This window comes from Megalobrama amblycephala, linkage group LG23 (genome assembly GCF_018812025.1).
Source record: "Megalobrama amblycephala isolate DHTTF-2021 linkage group LG23, ASM1881202v1, whole genome shotgun sequence".
Taxonomy (NCBI): domain Eukaryota; kingdom Metazoa; phylum Chordata; class Actinopteri; order Cypriniformes; family Xenocyprididae; genus Megalobrama; species Megalobrama amblycephala.
Genome location: NC_063066.1, coordinates 9,487,142 through 9,514,964, shown reverse-complemented (window position 1 = coordinate 9,514,964; position 27,823 = coordinate 9,487,142). Strand labels below are relative to the sequence as shown.

Below are 27,823 nucleotides of genomic sequence, written 5' to 3'. Positions count from 1 at the left end.
GACTATATGCTTATATAATGTCACAGCTTTCATGGCTCTGAATCTCAGGTCCTTATCATTTATTTATTCACTGCTGGATCACATCCACAGCATGCTGCAAGAGCCCTGCCACGTCACTGTTGACAGCGGCATCCCGCAAAGTTGTACAGAGGTAGGAATGTAGAAATGATAATGTTTTCAGTAACATCAGAACACCAAAATAAGCAGAACACACCAGATCGGACAGGTGATTCACACATTATAGGGGAAATACTCAGAAGTACTGACATTACTTTATGCTGACCCAAAAGAGATTTTAGCTCCATTTGTATGACATTTTTTTTTTTTGTCGTTTTGCTTACAGCAGGGCTTTTTTTATTATTATTATCATTGCATTACTTTTTAAACATGATGTGGTTGACATGGAAGAATAAACTCTCTAATGTGCTCCTTCAATCTGAGAGCTGTGCCAGGAACTTCCTCCCATCACACACACACACACACACCAAAGTGCTCTTTTGTACTGAAGTCATAAAATGTGGATACTGTCTCTATGCCTATGCTAATTTTAAATCCAACAAAATACTTTTTGTTTTTCTTCTCTCTGACGTTTGTGTTAGATTAATGAGTTCTAATGAGACACCCTCTGTCCTGTTTGTCTGATAACTTTATAACCATAAATGACTATTATAAAACTGGCATCTTAGAATGGGGGAAAGAACACACTGTTCCTCTTATCTGCTCATGTTTGGCTTCCACACTCCTGAAGATGTGAGTCTGGCAGACAATGGCTGCATCTTCAGCATTGTCTCTGATTGAAGGGATACGACTGACCTTTGTGTTTTAATTGGAACGGCTGCCAAGCTATTGTCAAAGCTCTGTTTGTAGTCATGGCTCTTCTTGAGAGTTGGTGGGAAAACGGAGATAGTAAATTAATATTCTATTTTGTCATTCTTAATTGACAATGTAATAATTTAATTTTAATATTGTGTAATTAGGTACAAGTAGGTTACACTACTGGTTACACTACTGTTCAAAGTTTGGAAAGTGACTTCTTTAAAAACATTTTAATCTTTCAAACGTTAAAACAGTAGTGTAGGGGAGAGTGGGGTGATTTGTGCCAGGGGGGAAGTAGTTCCACCCATTGTTTCTGGAAAACCATAGAAGAAATTGGTCATGTGACCACATAATTTTGAAAAGCCATCCATTTTACTCATCCTCCAAAGAAGAGAGACACATGGAATTAGAGGAAAGCAAATTTTAGCTAAAAAAACAGTGTAGAGTCTGAACAATTACAGATAAGTTTGAAAACATTTCACACGTTTTAGTACTTTAGCAGGCTACACAATGAGTCTATACAGTTAGCATGATGTTAGCTCTTAACTGCTGGATCATGCTAGTTTTTCAAACTTGTGGGTCCGGGGTGATTTGTGCCAGAGGGCCTGGGTTAAGTTGTGCCAGTGGCACAACTCACCCCCACGTATGATTATTTTCAACATATTATTAATTTGTAATTGTACATTGTACTCTTACATTTTAGCAGTTAAACTATGTGACATTCTTGATTTTAGACCAAAACCCATCATGCCACGCACTTATAAAACACACTTTCTGAAGATGAAAAGCATGAAATGTCCAATGTTGTGCAAAAGGCATGAAAACAACTAATATTGTGTGAAAACTGAATGGAGATTATCGAATTATCATAAGATTTGTGAGTGATTTAGAGCACAGCAGAACTCGGTCAGATAAAGGCTTATTAATGAAAGTTCCTGTCAAAAAAAATTAATTGTATTAAAAGGGCAGCTATAAAAAAAGCCAGTGTTTAGCAGCAAACAGGTATTTTCATCTTCAGAAAGATCTTTCTTCCTCCCCATTTTGCATGAAAACTGTGACTTGCTTAATAATGTGGAACAACCTCTAAGTAGGGTTTCCATAGACCTGGCAAATTATTTTGTCTGAGATTGATACCAGTTATAAGACATGGATAAATAAACAAACAAACATTTTCTTAGGAAAAACTAAAATCTGGAATGTTTGTTCTACTGAAATCTTACTGATATGTCACTTGCATAATAATTTGTAACATGGCGTATTCTTATGTTAAAAACTGGCACAACTCACCCCACTTTCCCCTACAGGTATTAAATGTATTACTGGATTTCTTTATACCTTCTCCTTAAATTAATGTTACTTGAACTATTTGTCAGATGCTACTCATTTTTGGGTATTTGAAGCCCTCTTAGAAAACAATAGTGGTAAGAAGATCAGGATCATTGTAGCTTATTCAAGAATCATTTAGTAAAAGACCATTTGATCAACATGTACATTTTCCAAACACAGTTTGTTCTCTTATAATTTTCACATGCTTTCAAGGTGTGGATTTATCTGAAATAGTTTATATTACAATAACAGACCAAGGTGAAAAAATTAACGTTTATGAACGGTTGTAAATGTAGTAAAATATGAAATGTTGAATAAATTTCTCCTGTAAACTGCATTAAGCCATCCAATCAAATTCAAACTGGTGATTTCAAACAGCTTTTGCCATCTGATGGTCACGCAAAAAACTCCTTTCCCTAACCAGCCTGATATGGTATAAAACGACTCAGTGACTCTTCATTCTACATGGCTTTGAAATATTTCCATTGATTTATTGCCATTTGATCCATGGATTTCCCTTTACCCTATCCTTAAACCTTCTTTTAAACAATCTCCTCATCTCTCCCATGTGGTCCATAACAGAATACATGGGGTGGGGGGGTGTATATCTATGAACCCCATTATTTTTAATCTATCAAATTTGTGCTGCACATTTATGATAGATGGTCTTGACAGTTGCATTACAGGGCTCCTGTCTAGTGTCTGAGTCTGAGAGAGAGAGAGAGAGAGAGAGAGAGAGAGAGAGAGAGAGAGAGAGAGAGAGAGATTACATAACTGAAGTCTGCTTTTTATGAGAAGTGAGAGAGGCGTGATGTTCCAGACTGCAGATACTGAGCTTCATCATCAGAAGGACCACTGGTAATCTTTCAGTCACATCAAGACCTGGCTTTCATGGCTAGTTACATACATGTGAAATGTGTATTCAGTGGAGATCTCTTCTCAAACAGAGCTCATATTCTCTGTACCGAGTCACTCCCACACCATTAAACAGAGCTGTGATCAATTTTCATGGTTTGTATTCAAGTATCCATGCTAGCTATTCATTTTGTTTTCCAATGCAGAAGTAAGCTATTTCCTGTGAATGTGTGAGACGTCCAATTCATTAGCTGCTATAAGTAAATAATGAATAACAAAGTGCAGTAAATGGTAAAAGTGTTTGCGCATAACAGACTGTTGTTGTACAGGTAAAATAACGAGGCGGAAGCCTTGTACATTCGAGTTCACATTCAAATTCATGGCCAAGCCTGCTCTTACATTAAAAATAAGGTGGATATTATAAGAAAACTGTGAATACAATCTGTCTTTCTGGCTACAGTTTAGATCATAAGTTTGCATTTCCATTATAAAATCTTTAAGGCCAATTCACACTGCACCAACAGATGCAGATCAACGCCGACACCAGTTTACAGCACGTCACTTCTCCGATATTCTAAAGCAGATTCAGCATGTTCAATCAGTGAAAACAAGCTCCGACAGACACCAACAGATTCCAACAGGGATAACACAATGATCCGACAAAAACCAACAAAGTATCTGTTGCCTTCTGTCGGTGCAGTGTGAATTCGCCTTTAAAGTGCTAAGCATTTTTTTTTAAAAAAGATAAAATATTAAAAAATAAGGCAATGTCTTGCTCTGTAGAAGCTGCATAACCAATACTTCATATATTCCACAGCAAAAATAAAAAAATACACAACTTGTCCTGTTTAGAAGTTTACATACCTTTAAAGGGTTAGTTCACCCAAAAATTAAATTTAGTACTCACCCTCATGTCGAAACCCGTAAGACCTTCGTTCATTTTCAGAACACAAATGAAGATATTTTTGATGAAATCCAAGAGTTTTTTATTTATCCCCCAAAGAAAGCACCGTAATTACCATCATTCAAGGTTCAGAAAAGTAGTAAAGACATCGTTATGACAGACGAAGACATGTTGAATAAAGTCGTTATTTTAGTTTTGTTTTTTTGCTCACAAAAAGTATTCTCGTCGCTTCATAATATTAAGGTTGAACCACTGTGGTCACATGGACTATTAGTAACAATGTGTTTACTACTTTTCTGGACCTTGAATGATGGTAATTATGGTGTGACAAAGATAAACAAAGGGTTTGGAAAGACATGAGGGTGAGTACTTAAAGGTCCCGTTTTTCGTGGTTTTTTGAAGCTTTGATTGTGTTTATAGTGTGCAATATAACATGTGTTCATGTTTCGCGTGTAAAAAAACACAGTATTTTTCACATAATTTACTTATCTGTATACCGCTGTTTCCACTGTCATAAAAATGGGCTGATGACTTCCTTGTTCTATGAAGTCCCTCCTTCAGAAATACGTAACGAGTTCTGATTGTGCCAGCGGTTCCTGTGTTGTGATTCGACAGCAGCTTAGCGCTCCTTGCCCGGAAAGGTCACGCCTCTTACCATAACGTGGAGATGCACGCGCTCAGTGTTATTGTAAACATGTCTTTAATTTTACCCTATCAATTTGAGCCAGAATCAGACCCGGTGATTGGACTGCGGGATGAAAATAACAGCGTTTCGACGACATGGCGACAAACACACTCTACAAACGCAACTCTTGTGTATTCCTGTGGGCGGAGGTTAGTCAAAAAACTGTTTTAGTGACGTCATTAAAGAAGGAAGTAGAGGGATGTAGTCCAAACTGGCCGTTCGATGTAGGCGACTTCTGTTAAATAAAATATCTCGCTTGGCATTGAACTTTGAGCTTTCAAATTTTACAGATTTTATTTATACTCTAACAACAACATTACACACTAACTAAAGTTTGAAACATGGGATCACGAAGAACGGGACCTTTAACTAGCTATGTTAGCTATATTGGTTAACTAAACAGGAGAAATGCCAAAGATAAGATAAGTAACAACTGATTTGTTATTTGTAATCCTGATTCCACAGCACTACAATGGAAAAGGCAAATCATTTGAACGTGATTTGACAATGTTGCTCATCTGGTACAGTTGTACTTCAGGTGTAAGCCATTGCAGTTGCAGCCTGCAGACGTGCAGCTCCAGAGAGCAGGTGGTGTGGGTGTAGTCTGCAGAGTTATCTCTCATCTCAACTGCCGGCTAAATCGAAAGTGACACTGGTGAAATTAAGACAATCGACTGCCAGGTGAGGCCAATGGCCTTGTCCACAGCATTTACTCATGAATCTTGGATGGATGGATTCATATGCGCTGCTTCCTCCATCAAACAGCACACTCTCACACACATAAACAAACACACACACACTTACATGTCATGTTGTAAAACTCCAGGTAATAACAAAAGCCATGGCTGCTTTTTGTACAGCTTGTGCCTGAAAAGCGCTCATCTGAGACCTGTCAATGTAATCATCCTACTGCAGCACAGCAATGGAAAAGCTTTACAACATTTGTGGTGTTTTTTTCCCCCAGTCCTGCCTAGTTTTTATTTTTTTTTTTCTAAATTTAACAGCGGCTGACCTAGGAGTCCGCGCTGTCGTGGTGACGCTGATGGATTTATGCAAATGTCAAAACTGGCTCTGTGCTGTGGCTGTAGCCTTTTGGAAAACATGTCTCCAGGGAGGGAGACTGGGACTTGGAATGCAGTTGTTTCATCTTCAAAGGCTCTCCTGAAAATAAGCAGACACACTAAATCACCTGCTGGCTTTATTTATTTATATGGTGATGTGCAGAACAGGCAAGTACAGAACTGAGGGCTCACGAGAGGAAGAGAAGGAGTCATAAAATGGTCATTTTTATGCTATGGCCTCCATATTTCAGCTGATGGCAACTATAAACAGCACGTTAGCCAAAGCTTGCTTTCTTTTTAAGTAAATCTGGTATAGTTAGTCACATATAGCTCTTAAAACACAGCAGTTTTACAACATTTATTACTGTTGGTTAATGTTAATATACAGTACAATATTGTTCAGTGAAGTTTCTGATTACCTTTTTAAAGAATACTTTTATTCAGCAAGGATGACGTAAGCTAGTTATTTGAATTTATAAAGTTTTAAATATGGATATTTTTCATACAAAAACACATCGCTTCGCCACTGGAGTCATATGGATTACTTTTTTTATGGATGGATGCATTATTTTTTACTTCAAAACATGGCCCCCCATTCACAATCATTATAAACCTTGGAGGACTAAAGATATTTTTAAATATATCTCTGATTGTGTTTGTCTAAAAGAAGATAGTCATATACACTTAGGATGGCTTGAGGGTGAGTAAATCATGGGATAATTTAAATTTTTGGGTGAACTATCCCTTTAAGCACCAAATCAGCATATTAGAATGATTTCTGAAGGATCATGTGACACTGAAGACTGCAGTAATGATGCTGAAAATTCAGCTTTGCCATCACAGGAATAAATTACATTTTAAAATATATTATAATAGAAAAAAAATATACTTTAAAAATTGTAATGATTTTACTGTATATTTGTTAAATACGTTTACTTTATCAAATAAATGCAGCCTTGGTGAGCAAAATAGAGTTTTTGTTTTTGCTCAATAGTCTATGTTCTACATACCAACAGCTACAATTTAACAGTTCAAGTTCTACATTAATAATACATTAGATAATATATTAAAAACAAACACGAATTAACAATGAACAATAGCATATTTATAAATGAACATTTGCCTAGATTAATAATTGCTTTAAAAAATAAGTCATGGGCAGCCAAATAATGTGCATAATAGCAGTCTGACTAATGTGAAACTGCTCACAAACTCTAGCTTTTATCACCAGAGAAGAAAACCCTGCCACAGGCCATCGCATGGCACATTCCCAGCCGACTAAGGGCTGATAGGCAGATGCATTATACACGAAAGGGTCAACACTGTACCACACCAGATAGAGATAGATGAAAGTGTCCTGGTACCACTAAAACATTCTGTAGCTATTATAAAGCTTCACAGTACGCTGTATTTTAGGATAACTTGAAATATTTCTTTCTCAAATGAAATCTAGGAAAGACCTCAAAAGGAAATATATTTAGCAAAACAATATTTTAATATCAAAAGTGTGATATCATCTAACTCCCTCTGCCATCAATATCTGTCTTTGTGCTTCAGGTGGAATAAGAAACTGTCAGTTGCTAGTCCTCTACATATTGGTTACGTAACGAACATTTCATTGAAATCAACCTGTATATACGGTAAGCTCACAATAACTGAAAATAGCCAACTTTGATGTGAAAGTTATTTTTTCACTCTTTATTTAAAGCACAAGCTAATGTTGACAGCCACGTCCAGATTTGAAAACCCTACTTTAACTCCAAAGAGTCTTCTTTAATCAAATCATTCCACCAATCGAACTGCTTAATCTCTCAGAGACACAAAGGAGAGGCTCCTGTAGGTATAAATATATCAGTCAGACAGATGAATTCAATTATAACAGATCTGACATGTTATAGATTTTTAAATCTCTTACAGTGACACAAGGGTTTGCTATGTGGGATCCCGAGAGCTACACTGCCACCTCTTGGTCAAATGAAGTCTGCTCGACATGATGATGTAAAGTAGACTGCTGGCCTTGTGTCAAACCAGAAGAGTCAACAATTAATAATGTGGTTATTATCATATAGGAACAAGTAGTCAGGAAATGGGCCAGTGAAGATGTTAATTTACACAGAGATCAATATGATGATGATGACGATGACTGACTGGAAGGATTAAAAGTCGTTAGTGTGCGTGCATGTGTGTAAAGGTGCACGAATTATATTCTCTGTCCATAAGCGATGATCTCATAAATGGTAGCAGATTGGAGAGTGTTGATCTGGACATTTTTGGAGGCTTTTAGGCTGACATCAGGGAGAGCGTGAGTTCCCGTCTGCCAGCACAAACAGTGTTTTTAATAGACAAGACTCTGGGGAAGCTGGACATTTCAGGGGATGAGAAAGCTGCCATTTTAGGGCTAATTTTAAGAGTGCAACATAAGGTGTAAATTGATCTTCTCCACCTGCGATGCTGAAGATGAAGTTAATATAGGACAATTAATATAAAACTGATACGATGTAAAAATCTGTGCCAGCATTATATGAGTTCAATTTTAAAAAAAAATGCTGCAATACACTTTGTACATAAAAACTGAGAAAACAAGGTCACACTTTACATTAAAGCACTTACAGTATATTTACATAAGACCCGAGTTACTTAAACTAATGAACATATAGAATAAGCTTTCAGTGCTGCATTTTGCTGCACTAATTCTGTTAAAAGTGCAAATTATACAGATAACATGGATAGAGTAATATAAAGTGTTAGAGAAGAACTGGTGGTTTCTGCAGGTGAAAGAGTGCAGTGATGCTTTCCATGCAATCAATACCGTAATTGCAGCTTCACTTTAGTATTTAGTTGAGCTTTTGTTATAGCATGGTCACCACTGAAGTACTTAGGGTTGCTTTTATGGTTTGAGGGCTTTTTTAGCCATGGGGGGAAAAAAAATATCATTAGTGGGACAATACTGCAGAAAGGCTGAACAGCAGCAGAGTAGGAGACATGCGGCACTACGGCAGGGCAGGACAGCAGGAGAACACAAGGATATAAATGGAGGTGTGCAGCCATTGGCAGGGCGGCTCAGGGGAGATATTGTACACCAAATAGGTTTGGGAGAGTGCAGGTTGAAAAGACGAAGTATGCAGAACGCAGAAGCCTGAAAACTAGACCATTTAGACCTCAATAATCAGACAGCTGTATATATATATAAAGCACCATACTTATATATTTATATTATAGATGATAAATTGTATTAAAGTATGTGAATTACTATAATTATACAATTATTAAAAATCATCTACACTCTCAGAAAAAAAGGTACAAAAGCTTTCACTGTTCTAATATATACCATTTAGGTACTAATATGTACATTTTTGGTACCAATATTTACCTTTGAGGTACTAATATGGACTCTTTAGGTACAAAGGTGTACCTTTTGAAAAGATACTGCCCCAGTGACAGCTTTTGTGCCTTTTTTTCTGAGAGTGTGCTGTACACTGTGTTCCAAATTATTATGCAAGTGACATATCAGTAGGATTTCAGTACAATAAACATTCAGATTTTAGTTTTTAACTAAAACTAAAAAAGAAAGTGTATGTTTGTTTATTTATCCATGTATTTTTAGATAACTGGTATCAATCTTAGACAAAACAGTTTGCCAGGTCTACTTAGGTAAATGGAAACCCTACTTAGAGGTTGTTTCACATAATTAAGCAAGTCACAGTTCTCATGCAACATGGGGAGAAAGAAAGATCTTTCTGAAGATGAAAAGCATGAAATGGTGCAATGTTGTGCAAAAGGCATGAAAACAACTAATATTGTGTGAAAAGTGAATGCAGATTATTGAACTATCATAAGATTTGTGCAGTGATTTAGAGCACAGCAGAACTCGGTCAGATAAAGGCTTATTATTAGGGAAAGTTTCTGTCAAACAAGTTAATTGTATTAAAAGGGCAGCTATAAAAAAGCCAGTGTTGAGCAGCAAACAGGTATTTGAAGCTGCTGGTATCTCTGGAGTCTTAAGAACCTCTCCATGCAGGCTGGCAGTTGTGTTTAAAATTGCATTTTAGCCACCACTAACCAAACCTCACAAATATCACACAATATTAATTGTTTTCATGCCTTTTGCACAACATTGCACCATTTCATGCTATTTACTAATGAAACCTTATTGTAAAGTGTTACCAAAGTTGGAGTGGGTGATATGACCAAAATATTATTTCACAGTATTAGAAATTTTATTTCGGTAGCTATATAGGCTATATTTCGATATAGCTATTTTTTTTAATAAATTTTAAAGCTATTTATTATCATACGAGTGTATGTCAGTCAGCGCGAGCATCAACTGCATGGAGTTCTTTTTCACAGCTTATTGCGCTTAATACAGTAACTTTATTAAACATCTTACAAGCGGCGTCTTTCTGTGCACGCGCTTCAGCTGTGCGTCAGTCAGCGCGAGCACCAACCAGTTATTTTTTTAACAGCTTCTGCGCTCAACATCAAGCATGTCACACTCTTTATTTTCTAATTCATGCATGTTTCTTTATCACTCTTAACTTTAAGTAGAAGCCTATTGTGCAAAGCGGATATATTTAATAAACGAAACAGTAAAATCTCTAAAGATAGACACTTTATTCATCATACAGCCCAGCCCTAAAACAAAGTAATTCAATATGTATGTTAAAATAATTGCAATAGGCTACATGTATGTATAATTAACACATTAACTTTGACAGTGATAAAATACATCTTAAAAAAAAAAAATTCTTTCAAAAATGTTTGACTTCCAAGGACCCACTTATGCCACTCCATCCAATACTAACCTATCTCACGCCATCATCAATGTCGTTTTTTATTGTGTAGCTCAATTTGTATTTGTCTGCAAATGATCATTTATTGCATTTATTATTATTTTAACAAAGCATTTATTTATTATATTAACAAAACATTTATTTAATCAAGCTCCAAAAACAGCTTTTTACATTTGCATATGTATGCCTCCAGAGCAAGCATCGACATATAGTTGATACAATATCGCACCATATGCCCCGCCCACTGGCACAGTCGCTTAACGGCTGACATTTGCCTACACTGAATGGATGTGTCGCGTGACTCGCGTTGCGTTAAAAGCAAATATAACCAGCAAGTTCAGTTTCTGATATACAACAGGACAAATGAAAAAGTGAAAGAAGGTTTGCTTTGATGTGTCTAGTTTAGGTCTCTGTACAGATTTCAGTAAGATCCCAGCGTCGGAAACAAACGGTTTATTTTAAATGGCGTCCCGGATCGCGGCGGAGGATTATGTTTGTTCTCAGCATTTTGTTTTGTTAAAGAGGCATGGAGAGTGTGCAAAGAAACTTTTGGTGAAAGTAGCCAACTGAATTGGATCTGACAGCAGCTGCATCACAAAACGTAAGTAAATTATTTTTTAAAAATAACTTTGTCAGTAAATGAGAGTTTTATATGGATAATGTTTTCACTCACCTGCAATATCAAGTGGCCGTTGATACTGTTTGAAATTAGCCAATCATAAAAGTGGTCGTTTATTGAGAAGCCTTAAAGGAGCCGCTCCTTAAAGGATTAGTCCACTTTCAAATAAAAATTTCCTGATAATTTACTCACCCCATGTCATCCAAGATGTCCATGTCCTTCTTTCTTAAGTCGAAAAGAAATAAGGGTTTTTGATGAAAACATTCCAGGATTATTCTCCTTATAGTGGACTTCAATGGACTCCACTGTTGAAAGTCAAAATTACAGTTTCAGTGCAGCTTCAAAGAGCTTTAAACAATACCAGACGAGGAATAAGGGTCTTATTTAGCGAAACGATCTGTCATTTTCGAAAAAAACAAAAACATGTATGCTTTATAAACACAAACGATGGCCTTGCAAGTACTTCCAAGTTCCGCCTTCCGTAATCGTCAAAAAGCTTATGCTGTATGTCCTACGTTTATTCAACTTCCCTATTCAACTTACGGAACGAACGCGGCGCCAGTTCCGTTTTTTCCGTAAGCTGAATAGGGAAGGCGTAGGACATACACAGCGTAAGCTTTTTGAAGAATACGGAATGGCGGAAGCACTTGCAAGGCGATCATTTGTAAATTTTTTTTTTTCTTTCAAAAATGACCAATCGTTTCGGTAGATAAGACCCTTATTTCTCGTCTGGTATCATTTAAAGCTCTTTGAAGTGCCACTAAGACTAATTTTGACCTTCAACCGTTTGGAGGCCATTGAGTCCACCATAAGGAGAATAATCCTGGAATGTTTTCATCAAAAACCTTAATTGCTTTTCAACTGAAGAAAGAAAGACATGGACATCTTGGATGACATGGGGGTGAGTAAATTATCATTTCAAATTTTTATTTGAAAGTGGACTAATCCTTTAAAAACAGATCATTTCAGAGGGTCAGAATGAAGGTTAAAAAATTTATCGTTTTCCCTCATATATAGCCTATCTGTTTTGTGTGTGTGTGTGTGTGTGTGTGTGTAAAAACCTTTATTAACATTACAAGTGATTATTACAAGTAACATTACAACATTACAACCAAATAAAATGTGTCCTCTAGCGCACCAGGGTACATCTCTTATAATCCCTGATGACAACACTAACCTGCACTGAAGCATGAAAACAGTCCTTATCGCAATTATAAAAACTGATGGGTGAGAGAAAATCTTGTCTCTGAGGTTCTCAAATTGCAAGATCAACTTCAGCAGTCTAGGCCATAAAACCGCACAAGAGTGTAGCAAAGTAAATAATAGTGATCTTAAAATCCACAAAACATGATCGCTTACAGTACCAAGACTAGACAAGACTCAGACAAGCCTAGTTCTCCTGTTAACTCTGATCAGCTTTAATAGTCCTGATTCTGATCCCATCCCATTAGCGTACATTCAATTAAATCTGAGCAAGTGTGCTCCCTGATATGTGTGAAAGCCCAGAGGCTTACGGAGGGGTAATTAATAAGAGTGCATGAGATTAACTGACTCCCCTCCTCACTGAGCCCAGCACTACTGCTGCTCTATTACACCACTAAACACATGCTCACATTCAAATGAACACTGATGGAGAATACGTTGTTAAATCCAAAGCAGTTTTGCATTGAAATCAGTGAAAATTAACTCACTACAACTCCAACTACGCTGAATCCATCTTTTCTAGACACAGTATGGTGACATTAGGGCTTCAGTAGATCTGAGCCAGTGTGTGTTCAGATCTGTCCTTGAGTCTGAGCATTATAGATGTCTCACAGAACATATTCTTCAAAGTGGAATCAAATACCCTTGATTAGAACATTAATATGTGTCTGAGAGGCTGAGTATACTTGCATTACACTTGAACAGACAGGCCGTGATTCACAATCTACTGCCGTCATCACTGCTGAGAACACTGAGAATCTCATATTGAAAGCAAGATCCCTCTTATGTCAAATAAGACAAAGAATACACTCACGGATATGTGTGCACTGCGCAAGCAAAACAAAGCATCAAATTAGGGAAGATTTAGTAGAAATTACTGTATTCAGTAATTTTTTACACTACACAATAGTCACCAGAGCTCACGTGTGGCTAATGCTAATGTATTGTTAAATGAAATTTCATAATCATAAATGAATTAAACATTCTCTGAGAATCAAACAAAATTTAACTGGCTAATCTGAAATTCTCACACTTTTTTTTCCAGAATTTCAGTTTACAGAGGACATCTGTGTGATTCTTTTGATATGTGCTTCCTCTTAAAAATTCCATTAGCAATACATTTGCATTCCTTTAGAAGTTTTTGACATTACACTGTTATGGTTTTGAGCGATGACCTCAGAACAAGGTGATCTTCTGAAGTAAGGTCTCTGATACTATCACTGTCTGTTCTCATTTGCAGAAAATCCCAAGTGTGTCCAACATTACACAAACTAAAGCGTCTTCTGTGTGCTCAACAGAGACAAAATCTTGGGAAAGAAGTGTTCTCTTGGCGCCCTCTAGTGTTCATCAGTGAGTGGACATTAAGTCAATAGTCTATGCCATTAAAATCTGAAGGAAAATATGAATAAATAGATAAATAAAAAGGAACGTTCACCATTTCAACTAATCTTCACTTTTTTATGCAATTATTGCATTCTCGCAATACTAATTTTGCGCTAGTTTGTTTTATATCTAACAAAATATTATCAGTGTGAAGGATGAAAAGATAAACAAATATTATAGTTTCAGATAGTTAATTTATTAAGTTTCCAGTAAAGAATATGCAATAAACACCTTATAGTTTTTGGTGCTTTGTGACATCGCCAAAAAATAACTTTTTATTTCGTTCCATTTGTGGACTGTTAAATTTGACCTGTACTCGAAGAGCCATTATGACCTTTGATGCAGCTTTAAATAGTTCTTTTGGAGTCTATTAATCAAATTTGGCACAAGAATACTTGCATATTTTAATATTTAGCCTCTGCTGTTTAAATGGAGCCAAAGGTACTTGAATGTAAAAACACTACATGGCAACAAAAACCACTACATCACCATCCTAAACATCTGTTAACAAACTGTTTGCAGATATGGATATTTTGTGACAGATAATCAACTGAGATCCCATATCAATATATTATGGATTTACAGTTGCAACAACAGCTGTATTAGTATGGTTATTTGTCAGAAATTATGGTTAAAATAAAGCAAAATATAATTTAGGCCCAATATGGCACATCAACGTCGGCCTATTCAATTTAGCAGGGAATTAATTCGAACCGACGGCTTCCATGTGGACGGTGACATGAACAAGGCACGATGTCTTTGAAGGCAACACAAATCCTATGAGCTGCAGGCTCTTACTTAAATGATGAGATGAATAAATGGGGTAAATTAATCCAGGTGACCATCTGCTTGGTGCTCACAGAAGTAAACTCATTCCAGTGGTGCCAGCATGTTTTGTCATCTTTAACATAAAATGCGCTCTGAGTTTAGAGGAAAAAAGTGTGTCGTGTCATTTCCCTGAACTCCTGATGAGAGTAAGACAGCTAAGGGGCTCGAATGAAGGCTCTCATTTTTAGCTGGGGTGTCAAAGTTGCCTGAATCCTGCGCTGGTTTCCACTCCCTCTTACATCTCTCCCTCCACTCCTCACAGCGCTCCTGTCATGCATGAACAGGCACAGAACACAGTAACAAGTTTGTCTCATGTCAGCTTTGAATAAACAGTGCGATAACGTCTCGGTTACAAAGGTAACCCTCGTTCCCTGAAGGAGGGAACGGAGACGTACGTCGGATGACCGACGAATAGGAATCTCGCTAGAGAGGCCAATCTACTTCGAGTGTAACTAAACGAGCCAATGCACATTGGCATGCAATCATATGCATCAGCTGCTCGCCTCGCAGCGCGGGTATATAATGAGCAGCAGGTGCGTTGCATCTTCAGGTTTTCGCTGAGGAGCCGAACCCAGCAGGTGGCAGCATCAGCAGGACAGCGCCTGTGGCGACGGGACGTACGTCTCCGTTCCCTCCTTCAGGGAACGAGGGTTACCTTTGTAACCGAGACGTTCCCATTCAGTCGGTCACTTCGACGTACGTCGGATGACCGACGAATAGGAATCCCTACCAAAGCGCCACAGGAGGTGCCCTCTTCCAGTGCTCTGTTGTGAGCCACCTGAACCCCCTTGCCTAAGGACGGTGGGACCGGGCTCACACAGAGAGGGTCGATCACTGTTGTTCCCAAAACCCACTCAGTGAGACTATAGATACCACTGGGAGCGTAACCTTACGTCAGATAAGGAACGCTGCGGAAGCCATATCCTTCCCCGAAGGAGTTATATGGATAAGTACATATGGACTAACCTTGTAGGTTGTACAACATATGGAAGAACTGGGGTGACTCCAACTTGGTGGGTTCTCCCAGAGGGAAAGACACGGGCTTCGATTAGGAGCAACCGTGGAAAGCCGCATATGGGATCCCCGTAGGGTCACACATATGGAACCCAGCCTAAATCCGGTTCTCAAGGATTCAACGGAGTAAGGCCTGGCGACCGACGCTCCGCCACGTCGGCTGCCGAAGGGATGTCGGAGGACTCGACAGGGTCTGCCTTGTAGGGACTCTCTGGAGAAAAGAAGCGCATGTCGCGCAGCAAGCGGACACTAAGCCGGGGCCTCTCCGTGCCTCTGACCTGAGGCGAGAACACGGGAGGAGACCGGCTCCACACGAAGGCTATAGTACCTAGCGAACGTGTTAGGTGTCGCCCAGCCCGCAGCTCTACAAATGTCTGTCAGCGAGGCGCCACGAGCCAGCGCCCAGGAGGATGCTACACCTCTCGTGGAGTGAGCATGCAACCTGAGCGGGCAGGGCACGCCCTGAGCTTGATAAGCCAGGGCGATGGCATCCACTATCCAGTGGGCCATCCTCTGCTTGGAGACAGCCTTTCCCTTCTGCTGGCCTCCGTAACAGACAAAGAGCTGGTCTGAGGTCCTGAAGCTTCGAGTTCTGTCTATGTACCGTCGCAAAGCGCGGACTGGACAGAGCAAAGCCAGGGCTGGGTCTGCCTCCTCCGAGGGCAGCGCTTGCAGGCTCACCACCTGGTCCCTGAAGGGAGTGGTGGGAACCTTGGGCACGTAGCCAGGCCGGGGTCTCAGTACCACGTGGCTGTCGCCCGGCCCGAACTCCAGGCACGATTCGTCGACCGAAAATGACTGCAGGTCCCCTACCCTCTTGATGGAGGCCAATGCAACCAGCAGCAAAGTCTTCATAGACAGAATCTTTAAGTCTGCTGATTGCAAAGGCTCAAAGGGAGCAATCTGGAGTGCTCTTAGCACCAGAGCGAGGTCCCAAGAGGGTATGGAGGGAGGTCGAGGAGGATTTAACCGTCTCGCCCCCCTAAGGAACCTGATGACCAGGTCGTGCTGACCAACAGATTTGCCATCTATGTGGTCGTGGTAAGCGGAGATAGCAGCAGTCTGGACTTTGAGGGTGGAGGGGGACAGCCTACGCTCCAACCCTTGCTGCAAGAAGGAAAGCACGACTCCGATCGAGCATCTTCGGGGGTCTTCTCGGCGAGAAGAGCACCACTCGACGAACAGGTTCCACTTCGAGGCGTAAGCACGTCTTGTAGACGGTGCACGTGCCGAAGTGATGGTGTTAAGTACCTCAGGGGGTAAGTCACCTAGAACCTCCGCGTCCCGTCCAGGGGCCAGACATGGAGTTTCCAGAGGTCTGGACGCGGGTGCCAGAGAGTGCCCCGTCTCTGAGAAAGAAGGTCCTTCCTCAGAGGGATGGGCCAGGGAGGGGCTGTCGCGAGGAGAGAGAGTTCTGGGAACCAGGTCCGGTTGGGCCAGTAGGGCGCAACTAGCAAGACCTGCTCCTCGTCCTCCCTGACTTTGCACAGTGTCTGTGCAAGTAGGCTCACTGGGGGAAACGCATATTTGCGCAGGCCCCGGGGCCAGCTGTGTGCCAGTGCGTCTGTCCCGAGTGTTCCCTCGGTCAGAGAGTAAAACAACTGGCAGTGGGAGGTCTCTAGAGAGGCATACAGGTCTACCTGAGCCTCTCCGAACTCTTTCCAGATCAGCTGAACCACCTGGGGGTGGAGTCGCCACTCTCCTGGCAGCGCAGCTCGTGACAGCTCGTCGGCCACACGGTTGAGCACACCGGGAACATGAATGGCGCGAAGCGACCTCAGATGCTTCTGACTCCAGAGGAGGAGATGGCGGGCGAGTTGCGACATGCGACGGGAGCGTAGACCACCTTGATGGTTGATGTACGCAACGGTCGCAGTGTTGTCCGTACGGACCAGTACATGCTTGCCCCGTAGCAGGCCTTTGAGGCGGCCCAGAGCAAGACGTACTGCCAGCAACTCGAGGCAGTTGATGTGCCAATGCAGATGGGGTCCCGTCCAAACCCCTGACACTGCATGCCCGTTGTACGTGGCACCCCAGCCGGTGGCCGAAGCATCTGTGAATACCACAGCATGCCGGGACACTTGTTCTAGGGGCACTCCTGCCCGAAGAAACAAAGGGTCCGACCACGGGCTGAAGGCTTGGCGGCACTCCTGAGTGATTGGCACCCGGAACGTGCCGTGTAGCCACGCCCATCTCGGGACTCGGCCGTGAAGCCAGTGCTGAAGCGGTCTCATATGAAGCAGACCGAGCGGTGTTACAGCCGCTGCGGCCGCCATATGCCCCAGGAGCCTCTGAAAAAATTTCAGTGGGACCGCTGTCCTGCCGTTGAAAGTATTCAGGCAGTTCAACACCGACCGAGCACGTTCCTCTGTGAGGCGTGCTATCTGTTCGACCGAATCCAACTCCATACCGAGAAAAGAGATCCTCTGCACTGGGGCGAGTTTGCTCTTTTCCCAGTTGACCTGAAGCCCCAACTGGCTGAGGTGACTGAGCACCAAGTCCCTGTGTTCGCACAACTGATCCCGAGACTGTGCTAGGATAAGCCAGTCGTCTAGATAGTTGAGGATGCGAACACCCTGTTCTCTCATGGGAACAAGGGCTCCCTCCACGACTTTCGTGAAGACGCGGGGAGACAGGGCGAGCCCGAAGGGTAGGACCCTGTACTGGTATGCTCGACCTTCGAACGCGAACCTCAGGAATGGCCTGTGTCGCGGAAGAATCGAAACATGAAAGTACGCGTCCTTCAGGTCGATCGCTGCAAACCAATCTCGGGGACGGATGCATTCGAAAATGCGTTTCTGCGTGAGCATTTTGAACGGTAGCTTGTGGAGGCTCCGATTCAAAAGACGCAGGTCCAAGATCGGTCGTAACCCGCCGCTTTTCTTGGGTACAATGAAGTAGGGACTGTAGAACCCTGACCTCATATCGGCTGGAGGGACCGGCTCGATCGCGTCCTTCGCCAGTAGGACTGCGATCTCCGCACGCAGGACAGGGGCATCGGCAGCTTTCACTGTAGTGAAGAGGATGCCCCTGAACTTGGGGGGGCGCCGGGCGAACTGAATCGCATAGCCGAGCCTGATGGTCCGAAGGAGCCAGCGAGACGGACTGGGGAGCGCTAGCCAGGCTCCCAGAGACCGAGCAAGCGGCACCAAGGGGACCACCGGCGTACCCGCCGCGGGGCAGCGAGGTGGAACGCAGGGACGCGGCCCGGGGGGCTCTCTGTATGAGGCGGCCCGAAGCGGGGTCACAGTGTGCTGTGCAACACTTACCTGCTTCCACAGGTGGACAGAGGGAGCAGTCGAGGTTTTGTCTGCCTGCTGCTCGCTGCTGTCCGCTGGCGACAGAAGAGGTGGATGAGAGTGGTGAGGTTCTTGCCCTCCCACTGCCCTCCGAGCCCTCTTCGGACCCGGAGATAGAGGAAACTGCTCTTTTATTGAAAATTTGGGTACCGCTGGTCGTTGGGCCAGCGGCGGAACAAAAAGGGGAAACAAAAGATTCTCCACCCGGCCCTCCTCCGGGGGAAGGAGCGGTGCGGTCACCACCTCCTGAAGAGCAGTCCCATCCATCTCCGGGTCGCCCGTCCTAGGGCCGCTTGGACTTGGCCTTGCCACCCTTCTTTTTAGGGGGTGGCGGGACGGGCTGGGCACCCCGCCCGCGACCGGCTCCACGACGCCGCTTGGATGGAGGCTGCTGCTGCGGCGTGGGAGCGGGGGCGGCCGCAGGGGGGCGCCCTCGGCGACGGGCAGACTGAGGTGCCGCCGGCGGTGGGGGTGCAGCAGCTGACCGCCTCGGCAGGATGTGACTAATGGCCTCAGACTGCTTTTGTACAGCCGAGAACTGTTGGGCAAAGTTCTCGACCGCGTCGCCGAAGAGGCCGGTCTGGGACACGGGGGAATTAAGAAACCTGACCTTGTCGGTATCCCTCATGTCCGCGAGACACAGCCAGAGATGGCGTTCCTGGACCACCATGGTGGACATCGCACGACCCACTGACCGCGCCGTAACCTTCGTCGCACGAAGCGCGAGGTCCGTCGCGGTACGAAGTTCTTGTAGAACTTGCGGATCATGACCACCCTCGTGTAGGTCCTTCAGTGCCTTGGCCTGATGGACCTGCAACAACGCCATAGCGTGTAAGGCAGAAGCGGCTTCCCCACAGGCCTGATAAGCCTTGCCGGTAAGATCCGACGAGTGCTTACAGGCCCGGGAAGGGAGAGACGGCTCCCCCCGCCAGGTGGAGTTAGGGCACAGTTGCATAGCAACGGCCCGTTCCACAGGGGGTATGCGCGCATAACCCTTCGCCGCTCCGCCATCAAGGGTGGTGAGGGAGGAGGACCCACCGACACGGTTTCGGGCAGTAAAAGGTGCCGTCCATGTGCCAGTGAGTTCTTCATGCACCTCCGGGAAGAAAGGCACTGGGGTGGGGGACTGAGAACCAGCCCTTGCCACCCCGAGAAACCAATCGTCCAACCGCGAGGGCTCGGGACACGGTGGAGGATTCCACACGAGCCCGACCCTGTTGGCGGCCCGGGAAAGCATAGCCATCATTTCCGGGTCTGAATCGGGCACAGATGTCACTCCCGAAGGAGGCAGCTGCGCCGAATCGTCATCCCCGAAAGTATCAGGCTCACCCTCCGATGCAGCGATCGACATCTGGTCGTCATGGGGAGCTCCGAAGGATACGGATGGTACACACCTCTGGGGTGGTCCACCGCGTTCCCCCGGCAGCTCTACTGGCTGCGGAGTGCACGAGGGATGAGGGTTCCTAGGGGGTTGGTTCCCCGAAGGAAGCGCGCTCACCATGATCCTCAAGTCACCAGTCCCAGCGCCCGAAGCAACCCTCTGAGGAGGATTGGAACGAGGCGCCGGGACCGGGACTCCACCCCTTTGCAGGAAGTGGAGTCTCGACCGCAACTCCGCGACGGTCATCATCCCACAATGGGTGCATGACTCGTCCACAAACGCCGCCTCAGCGTGCCTTAAGCCCAAGCACGTGATACAGCGCTGGTGACCATCCCGAGGCGCCAGGTAACGACCGCATCCAGAAACACACAAGTAGAACGACATCTTTAAAAAGACGCGAACTACTCGTGTAAGCTCTTTCAGGAACTGCTCTTTCAAGTGCCGAAGCACGCAGGGGAAAGCCGCTGCAGCACAGACAGGGAAATGTGCAGCCTGTCGTGTGCACTCTCTTTGGAGATGCCGCTCTTACCAGCCGTGAAAACAGCTTTTCAGCGCTCTTTAAAGCGCACCGTACCAGCCGTAAGAACGGCTTTCACAGCTGACACACAGCTTTCTTTGCTCAGTGGGCAAAAAAAGAAAATAAACAAAAGGAGAGAATCGGCCCCGCTGCTGTGCTGTTCCACCTGCACCAGACGAGAGAGCAGTAGAGAGAGCTGGCTCGTTCCTTTCACACTCGCTCGTAGATACTACCATGTGTAGTTCGGCTCCGAAGCGAAAAGCTGAAGATGCAACGCACCTGCTGCTCATTATATACCCGCGCTGCGAGGCGAGCAGCTGATGCATATGATTGCATGCCAATGTGCATTGGCTCGTTTAGTTACACTCGAAGTAGATTGGCCTCTCTAGCGAGATTCCTATTCGTCGGTCATCCGACGTACGTCGAAGTGACCGACTGAATGGGAACTTCTTTCCATCTATATCAGCTTCTCTCATTCTCTCCCTCCTGCTCTCTCATTTTGCTCACTCTGGGACCCCATGCTGATTGATAGCAGCTTTAAAACGTTGCATGTTCAAATAGACTAAGCTCCGAAAGCCTCGTGTGCAGAGTGGAAACGGGGAACAAAGCACCTCCACCTCCTCTCTAACCTGTCAGGTTTAAAATCAGGCTCTTATCCTGAGCGAAGAAGGGCATTAGATTTGAATAATATCTCTGTCTCCACATTAAACTTTTCTTCTTAAAATACGGTAACATGCACACTTGGAGATGCGTCACATGGTGCCGACTTATAATGATAAATGTAACTTGTTGTTTTCTCACTACAAACTGTTTATAGAAACACGAGTTCACTTAGCACGCTTTTATTCCGGGCCCAATGCGGGATAAAATGTCGCTAGAGTTAATAACATTTAATTTAAGCGGGAATGTGATTTAAATTTAGAAGCTTTACCACCTGCTGGAGTGTTTCGGTTAATGGTGATTCAAACTTTTGGCGTGTCGTTATCTAATCCTTATGCTTCTAAAACACTCCTGCTGGAGTCTGTGTTAAAGGTGTTAAAAGTTTTATGCAAAAAAATAGCACTTATGAGCAATATCATTAAAATGATGTATACTCGCATTAGATGGAGACTCTAGAAAAAAGCTATTTTATTCATGGGGTGGGTTGCCCCACATGGCGCCGCCATTTTGAGATCACATGACCAGCCGTGTCATAAAATTTACTGTCATTCATAACACAATAACAACAACAACAACAAGTGCTCAGGGAGCTTTAAAACCTAAACACAACAAGCAAACAAATGCAAAAAACACTTTATTCGTACTAAACATATAGCAAAAACTAATTAGTTAAACGTTGAAAAAAAAACGAATTTTAAGCAATAAATAAGCATTGGAGCAACAAAAGATTAATACTACTCATTTATACCCATAATACTGTCACATTGAAATTTGTGTGCAATACAATGACACCTGTCCAATTATTTTGACTACAAAATACTGTAGTTTAAGTTTCCTAAAAAGACAGAAACACTCAGTAGGCCTGACCCAAATTCATATGACTTAAGGGTATAAGAGACATGTCAATCCATTTTCATGTCAGTTTGTCACAGCCTACATTATGGATAAAACAAGCTGCCAAATCATCACAGTCAGTGAACAAATCCTTCACTCAAACACTCTTTCACTCTTAACAGCATTGTAATGAAGCAATCAGTATTCGATCTCCTTATGAAGGTACAAACTGATAAACTTTGAGCTCATTTACATTTCAGTGTAAAAAAAAAAAAAAAAAAAAAAAATTCTCATCTTTAAAGTGGAAAATGACAAAAAAGCCACAGGAGAGTGATTCAACACATTTCTACCATAACTCGTACAAACCAAAAGAGGGCGCAGCTAGCCACTGAGAAACAGTACACCTTGTTAGTCAGTCTACTCTAAGGCTCTCCTCTGCTGAACCACAGCAGCCATGAGTGCCGAGACCAGACACAGAGGACACAGTCTCTCCCACACACACGTCCTGGGTCATGGGACAATAGCACATGCTTGTTCTCGGCAGGGTTCCCTGTGTTCCTAGCAAACTTTGACCCCTCTCGTCTGTCTGGTGCATTACCAACACCTGCGCTGTGAGACTTCCTCCACATCTCAACATGTAGCTGCTTGAGATGATGTGAAACAACCTAATGCACTTTTGTTGTGGTTACAAGCGCTAAATAAAGCATAATTACACTGAAGGAGAATCGAGAAACCAAAATAACACAACGCATTCAAAAATAAAATAAAAGTCATTTAAATTACATTTAACATTTAAATGTATTGCTTATGGTCATGCATAAGACATTAGTGAATTAATTATATTATACAAAAGCAATGCCTGTCAAGAACATAAAGGGCGTTGTAAATTAGATGATAATCAAACAAAAACTAATTTTTCTTTAGTTTGAATATCTTTGCTCAGTTGATGTTTCATTTATATACTGATAAAACAATTTAATTATGAAGTCTTTGTTTATCTTAATGACTAGTGATACTCAGGGGTTTTTTTTTTTAGCATTTTGCATTAACATTCTGAGCATTTGTGCCCAGAATGTATTTGTTATTTATTTTGATTTCACAAACCCTATAATCTACTTCTTCCTGGTGAGCGCACCAGATCAAAGATGAAGCCAGGCATATCTCAGCACAGAATCACAGAAAAGCACAGTCTATCAGCCAGATTCCCAAATACATTATGTGGTGAAGATTATACCAGCACTCACCACATACCAGTGTATCCAAGTTGAAGGTAAATGTTATTCTGTGACTCCATAATTCCAAAAGCATTCCAAAAAAGAAATTTGTTTCAACAACTTTAACTTGTGGGCAAATTAAAGTGTGGTTGACTTACCTGTGTTTGTTTATATTGATTCAACACACCAACACCGGTTGTGTTGAATCAATGAGGGTGAGATTACACTGTGTAATTGCGTAATCAATGCCAGAGAGTCGGTCACAACTAAAACTTTCACCTCAGACTCACAGACCTGTAAACAGATGCAGCTGACGAGTGTCTCGGAGACGAACACGTCTAGAGCATGCGTTTCTGTAAGGATGTGCAGACGTTAAAGTTTGTTTGGATGATTTACGGCTCTGAAAACAGCAGGGACATAATGACGATGAGATTGCACAGATGGATTCAGCACAGTTTACCCTGACGCCCGACCGAGGAGCTCTCCACAGGGCCGTATGGCTTCAGTCTGATTTATAGCACGCTTTCAAAGGGAGTGGCACCCCATTTATTTTTGACTCAACTTTAAGATGTCTCTATTCAGATTGGCACTCAAGATTTTATGCAGGAGTCATTCACTACCAAGAAAGCATCAAATTTACAATACATCATTTATTTTAATAGTTTTGATTCTGATACTTTAGCCACTCTCTTTAGGATTCTTTTCATTTTCAAGTATAAATACATTAAATTACAGTTTAAGAGATGAAATTTCTGTCATCATTTACTCACCCTCATGTCTTTCCAAACATGTATGACTTTCTTCCTTCTGAGGAACACAAAAGAAGATATTTTGAATAATGTTGGTAACCAAACAGTTTTGGTTACCATTAACTTCCATTATATGGACAAAATAAACACTGAGACATGATATCGATAACCAATAATTCTTTATATTTGAAAGCCGATAACCAATATATTGGCCGATAAATCTAAATCCAAATTTGATATAACTTTTGAGAGCCTGATTACAAAAACAAAAGTTACACCATTAAAAGCCATGTCCCACGCACAAAATTATAATGTTCTCATTGTACTTTTATGTAGCTTGTATGACAGACTTGCGCAACTGTATTTTCCTTGAAATCATATTTCAAGCGATTCAAAACCATCATGGTGAACAGTGCGCATCTCAGCTGAAAGAAATAATACATTATTTATCGGCTTAAATACATCTGTCAAATTTACTTATTGGACCCATAACATTAAAAATGAACATATATCGGCCAATACAGATATGGTGGCCGATATATCGTGCATCCCTGCTCAAAACATCTTCTTTTATGTTCTACAGAAGAGCACTGTACGAGTTTGGAATGACATGAGGGTGAGGAAATGATGACATAATTGTCATTTTTGGGTAACCCATCCCTTTAAGCATTTGTCAGAAGCATTTACCTAAATCGACTTGTAATCGGGTTGTGAGATTAACATAAAAAGAAACTTAAGCTAAATGAACATTTCTGTTCATTTTAGGGATGCTACAGTATGATCAGTATGATCAGATCACCTCTAATAGTTGGTGTGTGGAACACAGTTTGAGATTATGCAATTATAATCGTGAATAGTGTGTTGCCGTAGACTACACAATGCATAATAATGACACTCTGTAATTAGAAATGCGTTTTAAGACAAGACGCATGGCAGTGTGCAACCTGTTCATCTTCACGGTGTTTCATTATCCTTTGCTAATTTACATCATTACTTTGCTTATTAAATATTTCCTCTCTCTGCTATTTAAAATATAATTGATGACTTTTGTGAACGCATTAAACTGTGATTGCAAGTTTAGAGGTTTAAACATTTATTTTTTGTGGTCTCTCCGCTCAGATCAAATGGAGGCAGGGAACCAATGTGTGGAGTTCTCAGGCAAGGAAAACTGGGATTGCATAAATATGGATTTTTAATCGCCTACCAGTGTTTATTTTTCCGCACGTCTCTCTATTTGATGTGCCGTCCCAGATGTGCGTAACGTCTTACTCGCTTTAAAGGCCTAAAGAGAAGCAGTGATTCAGAGCAACTTCTCGCCCCCTCCAACTCGTGATTAAGAGTAATGGCGCCCTTTAAGATTTGCATGGTGATGTTAACTAAGCATGGTTGTTGAAATATAATTGACTTTTCTCATGGACTCCAAAGACAAACAAAGACACTAAAGGGGGTCCAAGAGTGAGCGGCATAAAAAAAAATGGGCCAAGTGAGCTCCATCCAGCCTGATGAATAAGCATTGGAATTTAGAGCTGGAGGCAACGTTCACTGTTTTCTTTTTCTTTTTCGCCGCTTTTCTCCCTTTTTAGTCTCGCCCTTTGTGACCGCAGCCACATTTATTAATGGTCACTAAGATGTCAGCCATAGCCTTTACACATCAGTCACCGAGGGCTGTCTTATTTATTTTTACCGTTGTTCTCGCCTCTTCTCTTCTTTGTTTTTTCCTCTTTTCTTGTGTCAGGTATTTAAGCAGGCTGTCAGTTTTATAGGGCCTGGTGAATGGGGTTGATAGGGGAGACTCTCAAAGGACTGCATGTGACCCATCTGCCCACAACACCCTCGCACACACCCTCTCCCTTTTGTGCCCTTGTTTTTGTTTGTCTGGGAGAGCCAAGTGAAAGATAAACTTTACTAGGTAGGAGGTTACAGATCGCCGTCCCTATAACAATGCTAGGTAGATTACACTCCCTAAATGATTTTGAATTAGAAAGCTTAGTAAACTGGGAGAAAACACCAATACTAGCATTTGCCATAGAATGAAACATGACAACTTGCAGTGATACTTCCCTGATATGATTGAAAGCTGAAATAGCTTGTGCGCTCAAATTCTGTCACTCAAACTAGGATACCTGTATGCTCTACCCTATTTTTCACTCCTGACACACTGTCACGGTAAAGTAATCGTCGCTCTGTACTACATGCTAGTGGGGTGGCCGACGTGGCGTAGATGTGTGGAAGAGACAGGGGTTGTTGTGAAGTAAGTGAGCGATGGGGCTTTCACGCTTCAGCAGACATATTTGCTTAGAGCTGATTAACTGCACCCCAGAGAGGAAGAGCTGTAGTGCTCTGGCTACTAAGCTTCAGAGGGCGTGTGTGTTATACAACTTAGAATAACAATAGTAATTGTGTATAAATAGATATGTTAAAACGTACTTAGCTTTGATAAATCATTGCAGCTATTTAGACAAGATATATTAAAGGGTTAGTTCACCCAAAAATAAAACTTATGTCATTAACTCGCATGTGGTTCCAAACCCGCAAGACCTTCATTCGTATTCAGAACACAAATGAAGATATTTTTGATGAAATCTACATTTTTTTTAATCCCCCATAGAAAGCTACGTAATTACCATCATTCAAGGTCCAGAAAAGTAGTAAAGACATCATTAAAATAGTCAACGTGACTACAGTGGTTTAACCTTAATGTTATGAAGTGACGATAATACTTTTTGTGCGCAAAACAAAACAAAAACAACGACTTTATTCAACAATTTCTTCTCTACCCTGTCAGACTCGTACTTGATGCAGTGAACGCAGTTCAGAGCTTCCGTGTTTACATCCGAAGGCCGGCTCAGCATAGGCGGCGATTTATGTTTCTGCCTGTGGGTGCCCAGTGCCCCACATCACCCCCCTCCCCTCCCCCCAATTACATCCATATTATACTATAGACAAATACAAATTTCGTATTTCATGATAGTCTCGTGGTAGAATTTTTGTTAATAGAGTCAGAGGTCCAGCCGTGCTCTAATGATCAGTGATTCGAATCTGCCCTCATATAGTTTTTTTCCTCCAAAGTTCAAAGAAGTTCATTAATGTTTGTATATCAAGAGCAGGGACATGTTTGTGTGCTTTTTGTTAGTGATTTCCCTGGAAAGAAGAGTCAAGCGATAGATTATAGACTAACTTACACGAGCCACAACGTTCATCTGCACTAGTTAGCTTATTTAACGTCAACTGGATGTTTCATTTGCATTATATCCAATGATAATTTCGACCCCAAAACACATTCTTTTCACGAGTGTTGTCGCGAGTCGTGCTCTCGCTGATATCTGATGCAAGGAGAGTTTGAGTTTGAGCGCGCGCATGTATCCGATCCATGATATGATCGAGAACAGAGCTTTTTGTGCTCGCGCATCACTTAGATGCGCTCTCGACGTTTGAAACAGCCTTAAATAAACTATAAAAAGGGTGAAGATCGTGTCTGAAAACTCCACTCGATTTTTTTATTGGTTAAATCAATGGAGAATATATCGTATTTTTCCGTGGGTGCTCGACCATTTCCGTGGGTGCTCCAGCCCCCAAGCACCCACGGGATCGGCGCCTATGCGGCTCAGTATTGGTTCACTCCGTCAGATGCGTACGAGTCTGACAGGATAGAGAAGAAATTGTTGAATAAAGTTGTTATTTTTGT

General features: G+C 42.2%; 2 long non-coding RNA genes across 2 annotated transcripts in view; one reads left to right on the top strand and one right to left on the bottom strand.

Moving 5' to 3' along the window:
- Positions 1-7,263: 7,263 nt before the first annotated feature.
- Positions 7,264-11,242, bottom strand: LOC125259190. Its single transcript, XR_007182746.1, has 3 exons — positions 11,111-11,242; positions 7,563-7,663; positions 7,264-7,481 (listed from the first exon to the last, which is right to left on the bottom strand). It is a non-coding gene; the product is annotated as an uncharacterized LOC125259190 (long non-coding RNA).
- The window catches only part of LOC125259189, a 46,122-nt gene continuing 29,193 nt past the window's right edge, over positions 10,895-27,823 (top strand). Inside the window, exon 1 of the long non-coding RNA XR_007182745.1 lies at positions 10,895-11,038. This is a non-coding gene — a long non-coding RNA (uncharacterized LOC125259189). The remainder of the gene's footprint in view (positions 11,039-27,823) is intronic.